The sequence below is a fragment of the Ictidomys tridecemlineatus genome, assembly GCF_052094955.1.
Source record: "Ictidomys tridecemlineatus isolate mIctTri1 chromosome 12 unlocalized genomic scaffold, mIctTri1.hap1 SUPER_12_unloc_9, whole genome shotgun sequence".
In the NCBI taxonomy this organism is placed as follows: Eukaryota; Metazoa; Chordata; class Mammalia; order Rodentia; family Sciuridae; genus Ictidomys; species Ictidomys tridecemlineatus.
The window spans coordinates 341,415-359,819 of NW_027520967.1; the positions used below are offsets into that span (position 1 = coordinate 341,415).

Sequence of the window (18,405 nt, forward strand, 5' to 3'; positions counted from 1 at the left end):
CTCCTAAAATAAATCGATTTCTTTCAGCATGTTAAATGTGTCCTGCCACTGCTTCCTGGTCCTTATTGTTTTTGATGTGAAGTCTGCTATTAATCTTATTGGGAGTCCATTGTAACACAATGAGTAAACAATTTTCTCTTGATTTCCCAGAGTTTCTCTTTATATTTGGCTCTCAACATTTTGATGTGTTAGGTGTGGTTCTCTCTGAGTACACTGAGTTTCTTGGAAGTGTAGATTAGTGTTTCTAATAACCTTGAGAAGTTTTTAGCCATTATTACTTCATTCTGCTCCTTTCGTCTCATATTTTCCTTATGAATTTCTCGGTGTTCTTGATGGTGTGCCGTATTTCTGAGATTCTGTTTATTTTTTCTTTACTCTTTTTTTTCTATTATTTGGTTTGCTTAATCTCCACTCATATATTATCAAGTAGGTTGATTCTTCTACCATTGCAAATCATTGCTAAGCCCTTCTAGTTAGTGATTGTTTAATTTCACTTATCATACTTTTTAACTTCATAATTTTCATTTTTAAAAATGTCTTTTATTCATATTCTCTTTGATAAAATAATCTATAAGCATGATTTTCCTTATTTCTTTTAACATGTGTATACTGGCTACTTTCATGTCTTTGTAAGTCCATCATCTGGGCCCTGTAAAAGTAGTATCTAGTGCCTGTTTTTTTTTTTTTTTCTCTCTGTGTATGGATCATATTTTCCTGGGATGGGAGTGTGTGTGTGTGTATTTTTTGCATGTGTCATAATTTTTTTGTTGAAAATGGCGCATTAAAATAACACAACATCTCTGGATACTGATTCCTTCTTGTGGAAGAAGTTTATTGAAGTTGTTTGATAATTTGTTTGGTGACTTGACTGAACTAATTCTTTGAAGTCTATTTTCTTCCCAGTGTGTATATCCTCTGATGTTCACTAGTCAAAATTTTCTTTTTCTTCTATGTCTGTATTAGCTTGGTTTCCTAGGAGTCCCATCCCCTACCATGTTTACCTAAACCTTTATTAATCCAATTTCTGCGTAAGCTGCCCTGGGCAGTTGGGTATGTGTGTGTGATTTCCATATTAGGAAAATCTATGGTTTGTGCTGAGTTCATCCAGGTTCTAGTAGCTCAAGAGGTTCTCTCTCTGGTTTCTCCTAAGAAAGTGCAGTGTGGACTTACAGTCTTAAAGACCACGAAAGATAAATGTGATTTTATTTTTAAGCTTGACTTCCCAGGGGTTACCCCTGAGCTAAAGTAACTTAATGTTTATTTGATCAAAGGCTGTGCTTATACCTCTTGAGTCAGTAAGACTTTTTCATTTTTCTGATGGGTCTGTACTTGACTTAAGGCATTTTTTTTCAGGTCTCCTCTATATTCCACTCTGATTATTCCTGATTAAAAATAAAAGTGATGTGTGCCTGGGTCATGTGCTTATTAGTCTTTTGGGCCCCTAGAGGTGAGTGTGACCTCAGAAACACTCTTTGGATGTCTTGCACATTCTGTTAAATTATGGTTGTTTCACAATTTTACTTTTTGCTACTAATATGCAGCTAGCTAATTGCTTGCCACCACAATCTCCATTCGTTTTGATAATGCCCCTAGGCATGATCTTCCCCCCTTTGCATTCTAAATAATGTCAGTCCCTTCAGGCAGTAGTGAGCTCTCCATCTTTAGGGCCATTCTCTCATCCTTGACAGAACCTCTATCACTAAACCATTTGAAAATAGGAATAGTAGCCTGCTTCTCCTAAGAACGACCCTGTAATATGAAGACAGTGGGAGGAGGAAGATGGAGTCCTTTTAGTAGCACCTGCTAGGAATTACTCTTCTGCTTTGCATGGTTGAGGTTAGGGGCCAATAAGGGACATTGGCAGCTTCAAATGAAGCTGGAAAAGAATATTTCACCTTCAGATGAAACCATAGCCCTTACACTAGGAGTTGGGAGGCCAGGAGTCCCTCTGTACTTGGCCATATCTGCCCACAGTGGAGCTTCCTTTACACACAACTGGGGAAAAGGCTAGGAGCAAGTCACAGCCCCCATGGGACTTCATTCTTATCAAGGTTTAGTATGTTTTATTGAAGAGAAATTTCTCCATTTGCTGTGGGCTTTTAGGAAGTTTTCTAGTGACTTGAAATTTTTTTTTAGTTTATTTTCAATAAACCTTACCAGTTAAATAAATGGTGGTGGTGCCAGAGGGGGTGTCTACTGATTTCACTGCCACTCTGGAAGGTCCCTCTTTTTTCCTTTATTTCCAAAACTTTTCTCCAAGTGAAGTGACATTTAGCTCACCTGGAGGACTAATCTTTCTTTGTCATTGAATGTGGTCATTAGATTGTGACCTTCTATATCTTTGTGTTCCTTGTGTATAGTACTAGGAATGCTGCTTAATTGTGAGCTCTCAATAAGTGTATATGAATGAATGAGTAGATGAATAAACAGGTTTGATACCATATTTTCCAAGTCATGTGTTAAGTTTTTACCCAAAGGGATTGATACAGCAGTATAGGGGTTTTTGTGGCTATGGGGACGATAGGTCTAGATTCTGCTGAACCAGCCCAGTCATAGCTAGCCAGAATTGTAAAAAACAAAGGGAATGTGAAGAACTGCTACATGGTACATGAGTAAGAGAAGACAGCCCAGTAGCAGAAAAAACAATAGTAGCAATAAAAAAAAATAGATACATGATGTGCAAAGGCATCCGTAGACTAGGAATCACAGGGAGTTAGTTAACATGAAAAGTTGTTGAATCTGTCAAGAGTATGACATTCATAATATGATGCACTATAACCCATATTTGCAAAAACAAGGCTAACATAACAAAGTATTGGGGAAAATATGGAGGAACAGGAAATTTCCTGCCCATGGTGCCATAAATTGGTAGAACTACTTTGGAGAGTGATGTTACAATATCTAAATAAGTTCTATGTATAGTATCTTTGACTTATGTCAGTAATTTTACTTCAAGGCACAAATTCTGGGGGATATTCTCACTTGTGCAGCAGGAAACACAGAGGCATGCTTGTTACTGAATGTTTTTGAAAAACATAAAATACCCCTAATATATATCAGTGATGAAATGGAGAAACAAATTTTGATGTATTCTTTTAATGGATAACTATGTAGTAGTTAAAATATATGACCTACTTCTACTTATAGCACAATTATAAGTTAGATATGTAATAAGTAATTGGAAGGCATGTACAGTATAACATATCATTTAATAAACAGATAATAAATCCTTGTTTATCCTGGATACTAAAGCACAGGTATTAACAGATTGTGGCCTGAGGGCCAAATCTGATCCATGGGCTGTTTTCAAGAGCCACAAAAAAGAATGATATTTATATTTTTAAAGTATTATAAAAACAACAACAACAAATAACATGTGACACAGACTGTATCTGACCCTCAAATCCTAAATGTTTCTGTTTGTCCCTTTACTAAACAAGTTTGCAGGCCCCTACCGTACAGGTGGGCTTGTGCCCACAGCTACATGACCTCAGTCTGGGCTTGGTGGACAGCTCCTGTGTCCCACCTTCAGCCTTTCTTCAGGAGTTTGTCCTATGCCTTGGAACTTCAGCTGTTCTTGGGTGTATCCCGAAATGTCAGGAGTTAAAAAACCTCAAAGCAATCTTCAGCCAGAGGCAACGTGAATCAGCTAATGAAGATTGCCGTAACTTCCTGTTCATCCAAAAGCCCATGCTGAGGTGTGTCCATGTGGTGCTTTACAGGGACCCCAGCAACACTGAGCCACGTGGCCTAAAGTGGTGGTAACCAGCTACAGAACACACCCTACTTGGCCTTACCTGTCCTGCCCTGCCTTTCCTTTGCTTGCTCACACCTCAGTCCCAATAATCTGCTGTCTCTTCATATGTGTCCCAAGTTCTGCTTTGGAGAACACCAGAATAAGGCAGATGTGGGCAGGAAAAGAACAAGATTGCCTATGGGAAGAAGAGTGGTTATCCCAGAGCAGACAAGCAGAATAAAAGGGACCTTAGTTGAATTTATTACCTGCTATTTCTTTATTTGAAAATATCTGTAACTAATATGGCAAATGGTTAGCTTTTTAAAACTTAATTTGTTTTTTCTTCAAGAACCTGATACTAATTTTGCTTAAGCTCTGGTTTCTACCTTGGCATGGTTATCATATCTTGAACAAAATTAATTTAAGAATCAAAGAAAGTTGACTGTATTTAACTGGTAGAAGAGACGATGAACCATATAGTAATTAAATTGAAAGGGGCTTTCCTCCATTTTCATGTGCACTTCATAGTATCACTTTCTCTTCTGGTAGTAGTATGTATCTAAAACTTTCTGCTCTACTGAAGAGATTCCTCTGAGATTTAAACAAGTAGAACAGGCTCTGTCTAAGTTGGGAAATATTACATAAGAGTGGATGGTAATTCACTCGAGAGAAACACAGTTTGCAGAAAACTATAAAATAGCTTATTGGGAAAATTTCTCTTAGGTTCTAGAAAATTAAATCCCAGTAGGAGATTTTATATGCTATGTAAGGAGGAGAACCAAGACCAAAAGGAAAAAAAATAGGAAAACAAAATAAACCAAAACAAAAGGATAACATTTTAAAAAATGTGTTTCCTGAGGTTGCTTAGAGAACAGGATGTTTTTATTAGCAAATTTGGAGCTTGAGGTATGCAGGGCTTCTTACAGAGAGAAGCCATATGTTCTTTTGTGCATGCCAGCCTTGTGACAGTCACGACTCTGAGGTCCTGCAAATGAAAGCAAAATGCGGCAGAGCCCTTATGACAGGAATGGGATCTCCTCTCAACACAGCACGCTGGGCTCTCATTTGGTCAAGTGGCTTTGCACTAAATATATCTCAAGTGAAGCGTTTACATCATAAATCCTGCTATGTTTCTTCCTGCTATGGTCTGAATGTATGCCCCCAAAAGCTCTAACTCCAGTGCATATTTGGAGATGTGGTCTTTGGTAGGTAATTAGAATTAGATGACATATTGAGAATTGGTTTTTATGATAGAATTAGTAACATTAGAAGAAGGTAGAGCATTCTCCACACAGCCATGAAGGAAAGGTCATGTGAGAGGGTGGAGTGAATAGGCAGCTCTCTGTAATAAGAGAGTCCTCACAGAGACCCAATGTGCCAGCACCTTGATCTTGGACTTCCAGCCTCCAGAATTTTGAGAAAATACATTTTCATTATTTAAGTCACCCAGCCTATGATATTATGTTTTGACAGACTGAAGTAATATAATGCCTCATTGCTCTTAGGATAAAGGGCTTTATTTAGTCTGAAAGAACTTGCACGATCTGGCTCCTGTCAGCATCTCCAGCTGCATCTTGATGACTTTCTCCCTCCCCTCTCTGAGCATCTTCTGTGCAGGCTTCTTAGAGGAACTGTGCTCCCCTGATAATCCCTAGGGTCTTTGCACATCTTCCTCACAGTGTCTTTGGTGCCTGACTCATAAAAAGCATCCAGTAAACATTTAAAATGAGTAAATGGCAGAGATGAGAAGGTAGCTGCATTCTAATATGATGGTGGTTGTGGAGATGGTGTGATGGGGGAGCAAGCGTTAAAAAAAAAAAGTCAACACATCTTCATGTGTATCCACAAGGCACTAACTTAAAAAATATAAATAGAAGAAAGATCAGTGGGGTAGAGGGAAGGGAATGGAGGTGAGAAGGAAAGAGGAAGGACTTACCAAGGGGGGGGAAAAGGCAACACATTGCTTTGTCTGACTGTTAAGTGATTTCTGCTCTTATCCTGATTTTTCTGCCTTGTTTTCATCATATGCTTATCAAGAGTCATGCCTACATATTTCCTTTTTAAAAGAACCTGTTTAAGGGACTGGGGTTGTGGCTCATGGTACAGAGCTCACCTAGCACGTGCATGGTGCTAGGTTTGATCCTCAGCACCACATATAATAACTAAAATAAAGATATTGTGTCCAACTACAACTAAAATAATATTTTTAAAAAAGAACCTATTTAAGAAAATACTGTTGGAGTATGTGACAAGAATTTCTACTAATTACCCTGTTTTCTGTAACCACCTCTTGTACTCCTGCTTTGCCACTGGCAGATGGGTGTTTGGTGGGGAAGAGAAATACTTTAATGCAGGGATTATTCAGGGAGTGACTTCTAAGGGGTTTGAGTAGAAAAAGGAAGTGGAAGAAAATCTGATGCAGAGTTTGGCGTCCTGTTGCACTGCCTTCTTGTCTGCTCCTACACTGCAGACCACGTGCCAGAGGTCCACTGGATTCTGGGAATCAGAGAACAAGATCAAATCATTGCCTTCTAACTGGTTGTGTAGTACACACATGTAATCCCAGCAACTTGGGAGGCTGAGGTAGGAGGATCACAAGTTCAAGGCCAGCCTCAGTAACCTAGTGAGGCCCTAAACAATTTAGTGATACCCTAACTCAAAATAAAAAATAAAAAGGTCTGGGGATGTGGCTCGATGGTAAAGTGTTCCTGGGTTAAATATCCGGTACAAAAACAAAACAAAACAAAACAAAACAAAACAAAACAAAACAGTCACTGCCTTCAAGAAACTCCAGAAAGACATTCAAACAAACCATGATGATAAATACAGTCTAACAAATACTGTGAGCCTACCATAGTTAGGTTCAGAGGCTGTGGAAGCACAGAGAGGTTTAGAAGTCTTCAAAGGCAGGATAGGGTTGACATAGTAACAATAATAGTGTATAGACAAAGGGAGAGGGCTTTAGAGTTATTATTGAAGGACAGTAAAACCAAACTGATATTAATTCTTATCAAAATGTTTGCCAACAATTTTTAGCAACATAAACAGTATGGAACAGTTTAAAACTTTAAAGAACTTTTGCACAATAAATTTGCATATTGATTATAGTACCTCTTGTGAGGAATACAATGAAGAATAAGATTTTAGGTTTGGTTGGAAGACAGTGTAAGGGAAATGTAATGGCAGATAAAAACCTCAAGCTTTTAATGTTGTATTAAAGGTGCCATTGAACATCTTGAATCCTCAATTTTGGAGGTATTTTAGGTGATACAGGAGGATTTGTAGATGATTCTGAGAGACCTATGGGTTCATTTCTACTGTTTTGCTTTATACAAATGCTTTGCCTGAAGTTTGTTCAAATAGGTAATCAATTTATCAAATGGCAAGCACTTAAGGACTACTAGATGATTCACAATATATTCAGAACTGTGGAATCCTAGGTTTGGAAACCATCTCACTGGAAAATAATAGAACAAAATAAATAGTATCAGGTAAGAAAAAGAAAACTCTGGTCCTCCATATGGATTCAGGAATCCTGTATTCCTCACATGGCTTCTTATGCATAAAACAAAAGAAAGTTTGAAATGTATTAAAATAAAAGGAGGACAAGATCTTTGCCATACTCCTAAGGAATGAGTCAGTTGTTATTTAGCTCAATGTTTTATTCAGTGCCTTGATATATTTAGATCCTTTGTGACTTGGAAAAATAGCCCAGATAACAAAGTAGATGTAATTTTCAGTAATACCTTTTTCCCCTTAGGAACATAATTAGATAAGGATTTTTGTATCAACCAACCAATCATGCCAGATCAGTATCTAACTGCTAGCATCGTTCACCTTGTTTGGTGAACTGTTTCTCTCAGAGCAAATGGCAGCTTTTATAGAGAAGAGAAATTATGTTACATTCTCATTCTCACTGTTGTGCTCCCTTTTCTTTCTCTCTTCCTCTCTTCCCACACAGTTTTTGTTTGTTTGTTTGTAATTTTTTTGTGCATGCATTTGTAAGCTAAAGCGTTAAAGCCTGTGGACTGATGAATTTGCCTCAGTGTGTTTCCAGTTGTCAGTTCTAACCTAATGATCCCAGTTTCTCATTTGATACAGTAAGCCAGCTACTGTGGTGCTGAGTTTGTGATGGTTTGCAGAAAGAAGGGAATTAAAATTATTCTCCTTTGAGCACTGTGGTAATGAAACTATGACACAGACCCTTGGGATTTGGATGAGGGCCATGTTTCATTCCCTAGGAGTGGTCAAAATGTGATTATACCAAGATTACCCTGGTAATCTCTAATATTTCTATACATGGTGGCATTTCTCAGCTGGCTGATTTTTTGTATACGTTTTGCAAATAAAGTTAAATGTCTGATCCACAAGTCATGTGAGGTGTCTAACTGTAATAATTCTCTTTGACAAAAGTAGAACTTTAGTGCTAAGAGCCACAGCCAAGTAATATGATGCATGGCACTTTTGGTTGTAAGGTGACGCCAGCTAGCCATTGAGATGATATGATTATGTTAAGATTTACATTCATATGGATATTGGACTCCTGTTGTTCACCTCGGCCTGCTAAGGGACTCCTGGAGAGTTCCCATTGGTTGGGGAAGTACAGTAGGAGGGAATTCCGGGGGAGGAACAGGTCCCTGCGTGTGGGGATCGGCTTCTTCCCAGACGTGTACGGGGTATTGGCGGCATTTTCAAAAATAAAGTTTGTTTCTGCTTGAGTGGCTCGTGATTCTGTGCCCAGCCAGACTGTGGCACTTTAGGATATAGTGAGTTTCTTGATCATGGAGACAGTTCTATAAAATGGAGATGACAACTGAAATTGTGTAGCAAATATGTATTTATTGTGAAAGTTCAACAAGATTTAATTTTCACAGCCCAAATTTAAGAGTAAACCATGTACTTCAAGAACAAGATGAAAACTCAAATTGACTTCCATGCATATATGAATTTGTTGGGATGAACCCAACTATTATTCATAACTATAAAGCTCTAATAAAAAAGAATACAATGAAGAGTAATGTGAATTGAAACTGTTTTCATTGAGCAGATGTGAGAGAGGAAATTAGTGTGGCACAGTAAAAATTTGATCATAGGGAAATTTTGGTATTAATAACCTTTAAGGTCTCTCTCTTCTATTCCTAACTTTCTATAATTTGAACATGAACTTGTAGATCAAGTCCTGGCACTTGGAATTCCACTGGCAGATTCTAAACTGGATTCTAGTTCAGAACCTCTTCCATCTCTCCCTTCCATTTTATGTTTGGCAAAAATCCTTTAGGATGCAGGTATAAAAATACAAAACAAAACAAAACAAAAAACTAGCTGCTGAGCTAGATCCCATTAGTAAGATCGATGCCAGACAAATCTTGGATCTGTGAAGACTGCTTAAAGAATTGGTAATCAGCTTATTCAGGGCACAGGGGAAGAGGCTGATGTTGAATACAGAAAGTTAAGGCAGGGAATCTGTATCTGCCCATCTGGTGTTCTGATTGAACAGCAGGCAGAGAAGGACAGCACCAAGGAGAGCTCTTCAATGATGTGATGTGAATCTGAAAAATCCTGCGAGTTGATGTGGAAAAACTAAGGTTCAGGTCCTGGTTCCACCTCTGCCTAGCTAAAAATGTCTATAACTGGCAAGTAATTTAATTTATGCAATCCTCAGTTTGCATAAGTTTATTCTACATAGTTCTTGGGGAACACATTAAATGGTAAATTACAAATGAAAGTATGTGTCAGTGATACAACTTAAAGATATTAATATTGTTTTCATTAACCTTTCAGTTTGAATCATAGACCTTTACCTAACCTAAGATTGAATTGTGTTGGAGAAGAAGCTAGCACTTTTCCTTAAGTGTGAAATGACAGTTAAATAAACTGATAGAAAAACCAAAATACCACAAACAACTACAAGCTTTATTGGTGAGAGACGAGAGCTACGATTTGCTCTATACATTGTGGGTTCAGATATAGGTTCTTTTGGTTATTATGCCACATAATTTTCATAACAATTCCATGTACGTAGCAGAGTAGAGGAGTCAGTTCCCGTGCTCAGCCCCTACACTTTATTCCTTCTGTTATTATTAGGGGTAAGGGAGGGGAAGGGATGGCATCTGATATTCAGAGTGATAGAAATCCAAGTCTCAGCTTTCCCAAAAGTAGTTTATTCTGAAGGTTTTCCTATGGCAGAAAGAAGGTAAGAAGGGTAGAGAGAAAGTGAGGGTAAGAAAGACACCTCCAGCTCCAACAATCATTTATCAGAGCTTCCTTGGCAGGAGCTGGAGCTAGATATCAGAGGCCTCTTTAGAAAGAGATGAGCCAAGCTTACTAGGATAACCCAAGTTGCTGCTGACATTACTGTTACTTAGTCATGGTGGGGATCCTCCACAGTGACTCTCAGCCCAACAGCCAGTGAAGGAAATTAAGAACATAATTGGTTATCAGTGTGAGATAGCTATGTAATATAATGACATCTTAGGGAAATACTTCTAACTACCTTTACACTTAGGGTATTTTAAGGGAAAATGAAGTCCTGTGTAATCAGTATTCAACTTTCTTTCTTATCTTCAGTGAAATCAGAGTATTTTTTATTATCCTTAATTTGAATAATTATTTCAGAAAATATCAGCTTATTTTTTATGAACATAAATTACACGTGGAAAATGATAATGTGCATGTGTTAATTTATAAATATAAAATGTATGATAATAGGAAGTGATTGGTTGCAAAGAAATACCTTTACTATATCTTTCCATATAGTTTGCCTTCTGGATGTGTAGAGAGCTACAGGGAGTTGTGAAAGATAGGTATTCAAGTCCTTTTATCTGAAGATCAAGTAGACTGATTTCTTTTTTTTGTTGTTTAATAGTTTGATAAATACTTGTGATTATCTGTTCAATAGCCCACTGAGGAATAAGTTGAAGGAGTAGCAATTTTCTACCTAGATAGCATTTAAGAGCCATTATTGGAGGGAAATGACTATTATACGATACTGCTCCTTAGAACTTCCATAAGGAAAATGTTAGTGATTAGGTATATTTGTATGATGATTTATGTAGCAGAAAGAGCACCAGCATTGAAATAGGAAGATAGAAGTTTAAAAACTTGCTTCAATACCCACAGAAGGTTGTTTTTAAACCCTCTGAACCACAGTTTCTTACTATGAAAATGGGACTATCCACCTAATTCTGAAAATGATTGTGAGAGTGCATTAAATGATGTTTCTTTTATTTTTTAAAATTTTTTGAACCTTTGATGACAAAATGATGTTTCTGAAAGTGCTTAATTACATCTTTGTAAAATAAACTATATTAATTTTCTTGTTTTTTTTTCCCCCTGCAGAAAGTAAGTGAGAAGGTTGGAGGAGCTGAAGGAACCAAGCTAGATGATGACTTCAAAGAGATGGAGAGGGTAAGTCCCCACCACCATGAGTTTCCTTTGCCATAAGTTTTCCACCATTAGATGGCCAAGGGGAGCTGCTCTCTACTGATATCTGAGAACACATTTCATTGTTTTCAAAGATATTGTCCTTTTGAAGTGTATTCCAAAATAGGAGATTTTAAGTATCCTATCATCCCTCAGTGCTGTGCTCAGTGAAAAGTAGAGTGTCATAATGCTCTACTCCTAGTAGGTCCTATCATCTCTTTTCTACATAAGGATTATGTGGAGCTGATGGTTGAATGAGGGTAAGGTGGGAAGAAAAGTGGAGAAGTTGGAGAAAGATGTCCCAAATGTTTTTGGGAGAAGCTGAAGGCTGAGTCACTTTCTGACTGTAGAGGACTTTCTGACAGGATGGTGCCATCCAGATCCAGCAGGGTAGTATGGACAGAATGCAGTTTTGGAGCATATCTGCCTTGGCTCCAACTCCATTTCCACCGCTTGTTGCAAAGTACATTTATTGCTCAGAGTGTGTAAATATATAACATGAGAATACTTATACCCACTTGGAAAATTTTTATTAAGGATTAAGACTAATATAATTAATTTAGGGTTCTGCCTAAAAGATCACAGGTTCTCAATAAATAAAGGTAGAGGTAATGAATAAAATGTCTCATTTCATTTTTCCTGGGGTATAAGCTGTATTTTCTCTTTCACTTTGAGGCTGTTCATAGCAAGTGGTATTTAGGCTTATGATGAAGAGTGTGTATTGAATTGTGCAAATATCTTGGGTTTTCAATTGTTGATGGTGATGGATCTGGGAGTACAAATCCTGTACTTGATAAAGGCTATCCCAAGCCTGTATAATACCTGGAAAATACATTTAAGCATAATTAAGAATTTTGTTTCTGTACATTTTTATAAAAAATCATTTTTTCTTTATATTCTGATTTGCCTATATCAGAAATATTTTAGAGGCCTGAGAGATAGATTTAACTTTTTTTCATTTTGTCCACATCATTTCCAGTGACTGTCTCAGTTTTGCTATTTTTTGTTTGTAAAGTCTTTTTTAATATTTAATTGATTTTATTTTTTAAATACATGACAGTGGAATACATTACAATTCTTATTACACATATAGAGCACAATTTTTCATGTCTCTGTTTGTATATAAAGTATATTCACACCAATTCATGTCTCTGTACCTGTACTTTGGATAATGGTGTCCATCACATTCCACCATCATTGCTAACCCCCGCCCCCTCCCTTCCCCTCCCACCCCTCTGCCCTATCTAGATTTTGTCTATTTCTCCCATGCTCCACCTCCCTATCCCAGTATGGGTCAGTCACTTTATATCAGAGAAAACATTTGGCATTTGTTTTTTTTGGAATTGGTTAACTTTACTTAGCATTATTTTCTCCAACACCATCCATTTACCTGCAAATGCCATGATTTTATTCTCTTTTATTGATGAATAATATTCCATTGTTTATATATACCACATTTTAAAATCTATTCATCTATTGAAGGGCATCTTGGTTGGTTCCACAGTTAAGCTATTGTAAATTGTGCTGCTATAAACGTTGATGTGGCTGTGTCCCTGTAGTATGCTGTTGTTGTTTTTTCAAATTCTATTAAGAGGTTAACTCATTGTTTTTATTTGGTATCAGAAGAACATACAAGTCATTATTCATTACTAGATGCTGGGAGAAAATTTTACATTGAAGGACTATCAGGCTTATTGGTACAATAAAGATTTACAATAAACACATCTTTCAATTTTTTTCTCATTTAATCTCTATTGTAAGAAGCCTCATTGTTTTTTTATTAGTTGCTCAAGACAATACAATGATCTTGACATATCATACATTTGATTCAAATGGGTTATGCTGTTTTTAAGTCCTTTGGGTATAGACTAAGGAGTGGGTTAGTTGAGTTAAATGGTGGCTCCATTCCCAGTTTTCCAAGGAATACTGGAAAATACTGCTTTCCATATTGGCTATACTAATTTGCAGTCCCACCAGCAATGTATGAGTATGCCTTTTTCCCCACATCCTCACCAACACTTATTGTTTGTCTTCATAATAGCTGCTATTCTGACTTTAGTGATATCTTAGAGTAATTTTGATTTGCATTTCTCTAATTGCTAGAAATGATGAACATTTTTCCATATATTTGTTAATTGATTGTATATCCTCTTTTGAGAAGTGTCTGTTCAGGTCCTTGGTCCCATTTATGGATTGAGTTATTTGTGTTTTTTTGTTTTGTTTTGTTTTGTTTTGTTTATTAATCAGCAGGGACTAAAATGTCTGTGTTGGTCCCTTTTTTTCATCTTATTAATACCACCTATCTTCAGGCAAAGCTGTCAACCACTGATATTTATAGTTCTGGGAATAGTATTCTGCCCATCCTTCTACAGCATCTAAGTCTCTAAACACTGACACACATTCCCAGAATGTCTTGACTTCTCCACTCCTAATAGTGGAGTTCTTACCCCTTCTAGGAACAGCCACAGGGCTGTGTTAGGCCCAGCCTCACTCTGTGCCCAGTCTTGCTTAGTCCTCCTTTTATCCTTTGATTCTCTTCCTGAGTACCACATGGCCAGGGCTGTGCCATTATGACAGATTAGGCAGGGATTTAGAAGTTTGAAACTAAGTACCAAGTGTTGGAAGTTGGTCTTGATTTCAGCATCTTGCAGGACTAAAGCAAATAAGTCACATAGCTCACTGACTATGTGAAGACAAAATTTTTGTTTCTTCAGTGAGTCTAAAAAGAAAAGCAAATCTGAAGAATAGAGTTTATCAACAAGCAATTCATTAGACCTTTTTGGAGACTTATTTTGCTATGAAACCTATGTGAGTCTTACAAGCTAATTAAAATAAAAGGGAATCTTACAAGTATTTTATTTAGGCAAGTACAGGTGTCCCTAGAGGATGAAGATGAAATGTAGGATTCATTTCTCTTATTAAGGAAGTTGGGGCCTAATCCCACATGATCGATTATATAAAGTTTCTGAAGGTTTTATTTTTAAAATCCAGAGTTCCTGCAACAAAATAAACCTCTAATTATTTAAAGGACCTACTAATGATTTTGCATTTAGGGTTTTATCTAAGTAAATTCAGAGATTTAGATTTCAGTTCAGTGTCGAAATTATTTTACTTCATCTTATTTCATGCATCTTTTGTCTCATCTGTGACTCTTTCAAATTTTGGACTCTACCCATAATTGATTTACTTAAGCTATAAGATTTGCACTAATTGAAAAGTACTTGCTTTGGATTTAGAATCTCAAATCTTTTCTTTCCGGTTAATTTGTATATTATAATATTTTAGCTCAATGTTCCCAGGTCTTCAGAAGAATTGTCTACCCTCAATTGGTTTTCTGATCATCAAACAGTTGAGGTAGAGAGCCCTTTGTTCAGCTGTATTCTCAGATGTGCAATTAGACAACAAAACGAAATAAATTAGAGGTCTGCATTAGGCATCGCTGCTACTGGGAGAGAGAGGTAGATATTCCTGGAGGTTGCTTCTTTAATTGCTGCCCCATGCTTTCCTGCTAAGGTGCAGTCAGATCCCCTCATGTCTCCCAGCCTTCCAGCCTAACCCTCCCTGAGCTAATTTGGGGGAGCCTGTGGCTATGTTGCTCTGCAGGAACCCTTTCCATAATGATCTGTCTCCTCCTCTTAAGTACCTTGAATGAAATTGGTTCTGTTTTAGGCTTAAATGTTATCTGTTGCTTACAAGCTTCATTAAACACAGGCAAAATTCATTACTATGGTACAGACACTGGGTGGGTTTGTTCCTTGAAAAGCTATAGATTTTTTAAAAATGAAACTTCTAGAATTTGAGGGCTCTCTGATTCCTTCTCAGATTTTATTAGTTACTGTAATGATTCTGTGTTTTTTGTTGTGTTATTATGTTTATTAATTCACTTGGAAAATCTGTAAATGATAATGTGTCAGGCATTACACTGGGTACCAAGTACAGAGATAAATGAGGCTCAGTTACTGCTTGAAAGAGGCTGCCAATTTGGAGGGGAAAAAAAGACACATAAATTTGTAGCAAATAGGACATAGTTCTTAGTGCCATGGGGAAAACCTCTGTAGATCTAGGATAGATGCCTAACTCGATTGGATAGATCAGTGGAAGCTTCCTAGAGGAGAGACTACTTGAATTTTTCTCTTGTCTCTGAAAGTATGGATAATGCAGAATTCCTAGCCAAGGGATTTATTGTTATTTATTGTTATTTTTTTGTAATGGAAATTCTCTATGTTTTAACTAGAAGAGGTTCTATGGTTAGAAACATGTTTCTAGGCCCTTTGGTAAACAGAATTCTTCTTAAGGGGCAGCCTCAAGTTTTAATAAAAGCAGGATGTTGAGAAAGAACAAGAAGACTGTCCTTGCAAGTGAGAGTGAGAAGGTGATGATTGCTGGTAGAGTGGGATGAGGGGAAAGGCTGATAGGACAGTGTCTTTGAGTTGGAGAGGGGTTGAACCCCAAGTGGGAAAACTGGGATTAATGGGTAGAAACCATGGGTAGACAGATTCTGGCTCAATATAGAAAGAACTTTTGGCTATCAGAGGTGTTAAAAAAAAAAAGACCCAGAAACTACTGAATTCCCTATCACACCCACATTGAAACAGGCTAAACCCATAGTTCCTAGCTGTATTGTGAAGAATGCTAGTCATCTCTTGAGTTTCATAGCAAGTAATGCATTACTAACAAGATCTCTTTTTAATGATGTCACTCTTACTTAGATTCCAGAGATGTCTCTCGAATGGGAGCAAAGGAATAAAAGTGCAGCCAACATGTTTAGAGTAGCACACATCTCTGAGTGGGCAAATAGGTGCCCACCATGCCAATTGTGTATCCTTCATGGAGTGTGGTGACAAAGATGTGGCTCATGGGACTGAGATACTCAACTGCTTGTATAAAGCTGTGAGAGGGATGGGAGTCCCACAGATGATGATCTTCAATGGCATCTTTCTGCCTGGCCTAAAATTTCATGAAGACAAGCTTCCTTTTGACTATGTGTTTATAGTATATTTCCAGACTATTTGTATTAAAGGCAGTGCTCAAGAAGATTAACAAAATAATGGTAAGAATGATAATGGTCAATGATAGAATAATCTCAACCTAATACTTTCTTTTCTTTTTTTTTCACCATCCTTCTAGTAACCACACCTTTGCTAATATTATATTTTGAAAACACTACCAAACTTTCTGAATACATGGGGTATCTTCCTTTAAGCAAGGAAGTTGGGGGACAGGCACAACTACTTCTTGCGTTGTAGGAAATGATTAAAAGCCTCACTGTTGGATCAGCCTGGATCTTCCTGCCAACCTTTCCCAGGTGCTGTTTTATTCATGTCTCTGTGACCTGCTTATTCAATTATTCTCATTCCATGGTTCTCAAGTAAGTGTGTATACATTCCTAATAGTTGCATTTTCTTAACTTTGGTGATAGAAAACTTAAGAATTTGAAAATATTTTAATGTTCCATGTGACATTTTAACTTCTTTCATGTAACCACCATTCATTACCCCATATCCAAGTGGGCACTTAATTTACCTATTTATTATCAATTGCCAAACCCACAAACTACCTGTGCTCCATTTAAGACGTCTAACATTCTCTTAAACTCTGATTTGTTTTACTGTGGCAGCATCTGTCATAACAGATGAAGGTATAGAAGTCCAAGCCAAAGGAATGAGCAATCTATTCAATGAAATAATATGAGAAAACTTCCCAGACTTGAAGAATGAGACAGAATCCCAAATCCTAGAAGCCTACAGGACGCCGAATGTGCAAAATCATAAGAGATCCACACCTAGATGCCCAATGTACAGAATAAGGAGAGAATTTTAAAAGCTACAAGAGAAAGGAAACAGATTACATTTAGGGGTAAACCAATCAGGATAACAGCTGATCTTTCAACACAGACTGTGAAAGCTAGAAGATCCTGGAATAACATATTTCAAACACTGAAAGAAAATGGGTTCCAACCAAGAATCCTGTATCCAGCAAAATTAAGCTTCAGGATGGAAGATGAAATTAAAACCTTCCACGATAAACAAAAGTTAAAAGAATTTGCAGCTAGAAAACCATCTGTTCAAAACATCCTCGGCAAAACATTACAGGAAAAGGAAATGGAAAATAACAATGAAAACCAACAGTGGGAGGTAGGACAGTAAAGGGGGGAAAAATAATCAAAGAGAAAAACAAACCATGTTTAGTAACATAAATAAACAAATATGGCTGGAAGAACAACCCATATCTCAATAATAACCCTAAATGTTAATGGCTTAAACTCACCAATTAAGAGACACAGGCTAGTAGAATGGATCACAAAACAAGACCCAACAATATTCTGCCTACAGGAGACGCATTTGATAGGAAAAGACATACACAGACTGAAGGTGAAAGGTTGGGAAAAGTCATATCACTCATATGGACTTCGGAAACAAGCAGTAGTGTCATATCAAATAAAATAGATTTCAAGCCAAAGTTAATCAAAAGGGATAAAGAGGGACACTACATACTGCTCAAGGGAACCATACACCAACAAGACATAACAATCATAAATATATATGCCCCAAACAATGGTGCAGCTATTTTCATCAAGCAAACTCTTCTCAAGTTCAAGAGTCTAATAGACCACCATACAATAATCATGGGAGACTTCAACACACCTCTCTCACCACTGGACATATCTTCCAAACAAAAGTTGAATAAGGAAACTATAGAACTCAATAACACAATTAATAACCTAGACTTAATTGACATATATAGAATATACCACCCAACATCAAGCAGTTACACTTTTTTCTCAGCAGCACATGGATCCTTCTCAAAAACAGATCATATATTATGTCACATGGCAACTCTTAGACAATATAAAGGAGTAGAGATAATACCATGCATCTTATCTGATCATAATGGAATGAAACTGAAAATCAATGATAAAAGAAGGAAGGAAAAATCATGCATCACTTGGAAAATGAACAATAGGTTACTGAATGATCAATGGGTTATAGAAGACATCAAGGAGGAAATTTAAAAATTCTTAGAGATAAATGAAAACACAGACACAACATATCGGAATCTATGGGACACATTGAAAGCAGTTCTAAGGAAAATTCATTGCTTGGAGTTCATTCCTTAAAAAAAGAAAAAACCAACACATTAATGATCTCATACTTCATCTCAAAATCCTAGAAAAAGAAGAGCAAAACAACAGCAAAAGAAGTAGAAGGCAAAAAATAATTAAAATCAGAGCTGAAATTAATGAAATT

General features: G+C 37.0%; 1 pseudogene across 1 annotated transcript in view; it reads left to right on the top strand.

Moving 5' to 3' along the window:
• LOC144372382 (endophilin-A1-like) overlaps window positions 1-18,405 on the top strand; it is a 92,313-nt pseudogene that overhangs the window by 31,905 nt on the left and 42,003 nt on the right. Inside the window, exon 3 of the transcript XR_013432416.1 lies at window positions 11,075-11,143. The product of XR_013432416.1 is annotated as an endophilin-A1-like (transcript). The remainder of the gene's footprint in view (window positions 1-11,074; window positions 11,144-18,405) is intronic.